We start from the raw sequence: 6,192 nt of genomic DNA on the forward strand, positions 1-6,192 counted from the left end.
CATGTCAAAAAATGGGCAGAAAACATGAACAGACACTTCTCCAAAGAAGACATACAAATGGCTAACAGACACATGAAAAAATGTTCATCATCACTAACCATCAGGGAGATTCAAATCAAAACCACATTGAAATACCACCTTACACCAGTTAGAATGGCCAAAATTAACAAGACAGTGAACAACAAGTGTTGGAGAGGATGTGGAGAAATTCCCACTGCTGGTGAGAATGCAAGTTGGTGCAGTCACTTTGGAAAACAGAGTGGAGATTCCTTCAGAAATTAAATATAGAACTACCCTATGACCCTGCAATTGCACTACTGGGTATTTACCCCCAAAATACAGATGTAGTGAAAATAAGGGCCATCTGTACCACAATGTTCATAGCAGCAATGGCCATAGTCGCCAAACTGTGGAAAGAACCAAGATGCCTTTCAACAGACGAATGGATAAAGAAGATATGGTCCATATATGCAATGGAATATTATGCCTCCATCAGAAAGGATGAATAACCAACTTTTATATCAACATGGACAGGACTGGAAGAGATTATGCTGAGTGAAATAAGTCAAACAGAGAGAGTCAATTATCATGTGATTTCACTTACTTGTGGAGCATAAGGAATAACATGGAGGACATTGGGAGATGGAGAGGAGAAGGGAGTTGGGGGAAATTGGAGGGGGAGATGAACCATGAGAGACTGTGGACTCTGAGGAACTAATTGAGGGTTTTGGAGGGGAAGGGGTTTGGGAGTTGGGTGAGCCTGGTGGTGGGTATTATGGAGGGCACATATTGCACAGAGCACTGGGTGTGCTGCATAAACAATGAATTCTGGAACACTGAAAAGAAATTAAAAAATAAATAAAAATTTAAAAAATATATTTAAAATATTATATTAGAAAACATGTGTTGAAGGGAGAAATTATACCATGAAAGTCACGTAATGGGAGCAGTAACGTTTCTGCAGTATTTATCTACAAAATTCCTTCACATGCAATAAATCATTTTCCCAGAAGAAAAAAGGGAAAGAATTAGGAAATGAGATCAGAGGATAACTAAAACATATTGAGATATATCCATGTGCCAGGCATGTGTGCTATCCAGTTTAATTATTATTATCTCTACTTCACAGAGGAGTAAACTTAAGTTCAAAGAGTTAAGTAATGGGGTGCTTAGCAGGTTCAGTTGGTAAAGAACGTAACACTTGATCTCAGGGTCATTAGTTTCAGCCCCATGGTGGTGTGGAGCCTACTTAAAAAAGGAATTTACAAAAAAAAAAAAAAAAGAAGAAGAAGAATTAAGTAAGTTGTGCAATGCCTATAATTCATTAGTGATAGAGTCAGGATTGAAATTGATTAAAGTTGAAATAGATGTGCAAGAGATAGGAAACACTCTACATCCCTGTGAATTCCTGAGTATTATGATTTTAAAAATCAACAAAGTGTCTACTTGGAACCTGCTGCTAAGTTCTAAATCAAAAGAAGTGCTGAATCCAACATCCATACGTCCAGCTTGCTAGCAGGAAATATTCACATAGACCCTTGTCTGTATGACTGAAGTAGTGATGGACAAAGAGTTCTCCCAAGTTGCAACTTGGAACTCTTGAAAATAGCCCAAAGTGGGACATGGATACAGGTGAGAAAGGAGAAAACTGGCAAGAGCCTGAGATTTTGTCACTTGTGAAGGTACAAAAGTAAAATTTATGATTAAGTATATACATAGTGTATATATAGCTCATTATACATGACATATAGTGATCTACACCAACCATTAATAATTGCAGTATAGGACCAGCTAACAATGGAAAAATTTAAACTCTACAAAGATGCTAAAGGATGGTCATCAAAAGCAGAAGGATATAATTGTCCACAGCTTCAGAGGAAGTATTGGTGAAATTAATAAAATTCTATCATTTTTGTAAGAATTATATCTCTTATGATCCTGCTAAGAAAGTCAAATACAAAATGATGGCATATTGTGCTATCTAAATATCAAAATAATATTTTAAAAACCTGCTAAACACTAGATCTACTTTTAATTTATTCTAAGTGTGTAGAATTAATTATTCCCTGAGTATTATTAAATAGAAGATTAAGTAAATATATCTTCCAAGTTATAAATCTCAAATTTCAGGATAAAGTCCCAGCCTCAATATTTCCTCCATCAATTTCTCTGAGACTTTGAGCCCTTGTTGCGGCAGGTTTCCTTTAAGTGGTCTTGTTCTGCTAAGGGAAACACTGCTTGTGTGATGATGGTGGGGTTTCAAATCAGTTGGAGAACAATGAATTATGCAAAAAGGGATGTCACCTCATATTATACACATATACATTATAGAATGAATGAATGCATTCCCCAGACACTTGGAAAAGAGAGGAAGGGAAAGTTCTTTGGGTGTGCCCTGGAGAATTTTTGTCAGCTGAACCAGGAAGAAGGAGCTGTGGCCATTTGGTCTGTGAACAAGGGCCAAGAGGTGTCTGGTGGCTTTGCATCCCCAGAGTTAGGAAGATGGGTATTTGCTCAATAAAAGTCTTGTCATAATCCCAGCCCTTCTCTTTCCATGGAGCTTTCCTTAAGGAACTTGAAGGATAATTACAAATTAGGAAGAAATATTCCTATGTTTACCATTCCAATGTTTACCTTGAGATGGAAACCATGGGTTTTTGCATTTGTTATACACACATTTTTTATCTTCTTTTAGGAGAAGACTTAAAACGTAGCATTGTTACTCTAATCACTTGTGAAGTAGCATGAGATAATACACAAGGGAAAAGATCTTTGCAAATCATTGATCCACATTAAGAATTCTTTGGCCAGTTGCTAAAGCATCTTGTACATTACGACAGAGCGGAGCACCATCCTCCCGCCCATACACATCATCAAGGGATTTGTTTTGAGGATAGCTTTTACTTTTCCAGGTTTTCCTACAATATTCTATATCAGATCTTTCATCAAACTAAGTGGGGCTCAAATATGCCCTAGAGAAAACTTGTTTTATTGAAGTTTCATTTGTCAAAACGTGGAGTCTGGTCCCCTCTTGGAATAAAGGAATTTCTGCCTTCTTTAGTCAGATGTTTTTCTCCTTCACTTCTCATCTTTCCCTCATCGCTGCCAATTCCATGGGGAAAGATGAGATGTGTTTCTTCTCCCAAAGCCCACATCATCCCAGTGGCTGTTGTGCTTTCGCGCAGCAGCTGGGGAGTTGCTGAAGTTTGGAAATGAGCAGTGAAGGAGCCCAAATGACACAGTCTTTGGAAAGCAGAGTAATGGCTGCTGCTCACATCCCTTCACCTCAGGCAGGACCACATGTGGGGCAAGACTTGCTACACCATGTTTGGTCTTCAGACCATTAGCATGTGCATCTCCTGGGAGCTTGGGAATGCAGAATCTCAGCCTCACCTCAGACCTCCCTCCCAAATCAGAATATGTATGCATTTTAGGAACATTCCCGTGGTGGAGGTCATATACCTGCACCAGCCCCATGCATGCATTCTAGCATCAGATGGCTGGAACTGGGGTCCCACACCCCTCCACTTTCTTGTGTGTGACCTTGGGCAGGTTCCTGAGTTTTCTCATCTTCAGGGTGGGAATGATCATTGCATACCCCTCACAGTATTGTTGAGGAAGTAAACAAGAAAATGTATATGAAGCACTTAGCATGGTGCCTGGCACAATATAGTCTTTGTAAGTGAAATAATAATAACAACTATTATTATTATTATTTCTAAGTCTTAGCTACAGGAACATTATTTTCCAAATTATACTTATCCTGGCATCAAATGTGAATTATTTTATCAAGAGTAGGACTGGAAACAATGTACACTACTAGTGTATTCTTCCCCATTTTATGGGGGGGGGGATTTGGCAAAAACAAAGTAATCTAAAATTGATGGTTTGAGGAAAAGGAAGCATGATGAAAAGCACTGCACTGTGGGGGCGCCTGGGTGGCTCAGTCACATAAGCCTCTGCCTTCAGCTCAGGTCATAATCCCAGGGTCCTGGGATCAAGCCCCACATCAGGCTCTTTGCTCCAGTGGAGAGTCTGCTATTCCCACTCCCTCTGCCCCTCCCTCCTGCTCACACACTTGCTTTCTCACTCTCTCTCCATCAAATAAATAAATAAGGTCTTAAAAAAGAATAAAGAAAACCACTGCATAGAGAATGCTAGGTCTGTCTATTCATACTCACTTGTATATGCCTACAAAACTTACTGTGAACACTTTCCATTAAATGACCATTATTACATGTGGTGGCACTGCGAGTTTAAGGGTTCCAGATCTGGGTTCCAATTCAGGCTCCACCGCTTATGTACTATTAGATTTTTGGTGCTTAACCTGCCTGAACTCTTCCCTTATTTGTATAATACTTACTTCCTACTTCCTAGGATGTTGTGGGGAGTCCGTGTGTGTTAAAATACAGGCTTATACTATTATTTAGCCATGGCAACCCAACAGATCAAGAGGCGATTGCCATTGAAAAGATCTTTCACTACTCAGAGTGTCCTAAAGGACATTGCACATCACACTACCCTGGACACATGGGGAAGTACTGGGGTCAGCCAGGACGGGGAGGCAGAGAAACTGTGACGAGAGACTTTACTATGGTTTCTGTGGGAAGAAAAAGGGTGAGGAGGCAGGGTCAGAAGGGTTAGGTTTGGCTAGTTTGAATAATTTCAGTGAGCTGCGGGACAGAGGTGCTGTCTCTAGTTTGCTGATACCTGGCCCTGGGATGATTTGGGCAAGGGAAAAGTGACCAGGAGGCTCTGGATTGGCTGGTCTATGTTTGAAAGGTACACTTGTGGGTGAGTCAGTTATTATCTCTAGGAATCAGCCAATTTTGGAAGGGGTAGTCTCTCCAGAGTCTGCATGTCCCCAGATGACAAAGCATCAGAATATAAAAAATAAAAGGTAAGGCTAATACATCGTGATCCACTCATGATGGCCCCTAACACTGGTGCTCAGAGAAGAGTTATTTACCTGTTTCCCTAGGAATTGCCCTTACCCCAGAATAGAAAGGGCTTAAATTCAAACACACTACTAAGGACCAAGAGTCAGTGCATGCATGCATATAAAAAACTCATAGCACTAAGATAGTTCTCTTGTCCATAAGAAGGATTTGAAGACACCACCAGAAAAATGTCTTCTGGGCCCAAAATAAAGCACTTTAAATCAATACTGTCTAGATCTTCACTTGCTGTTAAAAATAGAAAAAAAGAGAGAGAGAGAGAGAGAAAGAGAGAGAGAACACTTATTATGTGCTAGGCCAAGTTCTTGGTCTCCAGAATACCAAGATGGTCAGGATATGTGTTGTGTCCTAATGAAGTTGAGGGTCCTATGAACTTGTATTTTAATGCTTCTAATGGTGCACAGTGGTACTCACAAGTTTTGTGGGAATGTTCACATGAAAAATCTTGTATTTTGACATCAAGTACAAAAGCATTCATATTGTATGTCCGTTGGGAGTCAGGGTATTTATTTTTTTATTTTTTTTAATTTCTTTTCAGTGTTCCAGAATTCATTGTTTATGCACCACATCCAGTGTTCCATGCAATACGTGTCCTCCTTAATACCCAACACCAGGCTCACCCAACCTCCCACCCCCCACCCCTTCAAAACCCTCAGATTGTTTTTCAGAGTCCATTGTCTCTCATGGTTCATCTTCCTCTCCAATTTCCCCCAACTCCCTTCCTCCTCTCCATCTCCCCATGTCCTCCATGCTATTTGTTATGCTCCACAAATAAGTGAAACCATATGGAGTCAGGGTATTTTAAATGAAGAATGCACCTGGATTGCAGAAAGTCAGAATGCAAATCCCCAGAGTACAAGAGGAAAAAAGAAAGAAAGAAAAAGAAACAATGAAATCTAGAACTAGTGAAAGCTTTGAGTTCACTGGGTCCTATACTTGGATTTTACTTCTCTACTAATACTTAGGAGAGCACAGAGCCCTTCAGCTAGTCAGAGGCGGGCCTGAGATGCCAGCATGTCTCCAGACTAGAGCCCAGTTCCCTATTCACAGTAGTTCATGGTCTTCCCTCCCTGCCTTTCCCTCCTCCCTAGAAGTATTGGGAGGCATTCTGAAAGATCACCAGTGGAGGTGGGGAAGGAAGATGGGGAAGGAGTGTCATACTGAGCAGCTGGGAAGGAAGTTCCACTGATGCACAGAGCAGCCCAGACTCAGCTCTGATCCCAGACCCCAGGGA

The sequence above is a fragment of the Mustela nigripes genome, chromosome 6 (assembly GCF_022355385.1).
Source record: "Mustela nigripes isolate SB6536 chromosome 6, MUSNIG.SB6536, whole genome shotgun sequence".
NCBI lineage: Eukaryota > Metazoa > Chordata > Mammalia > Carnivora > Mustelidae > Mustela > Mustela nigripes.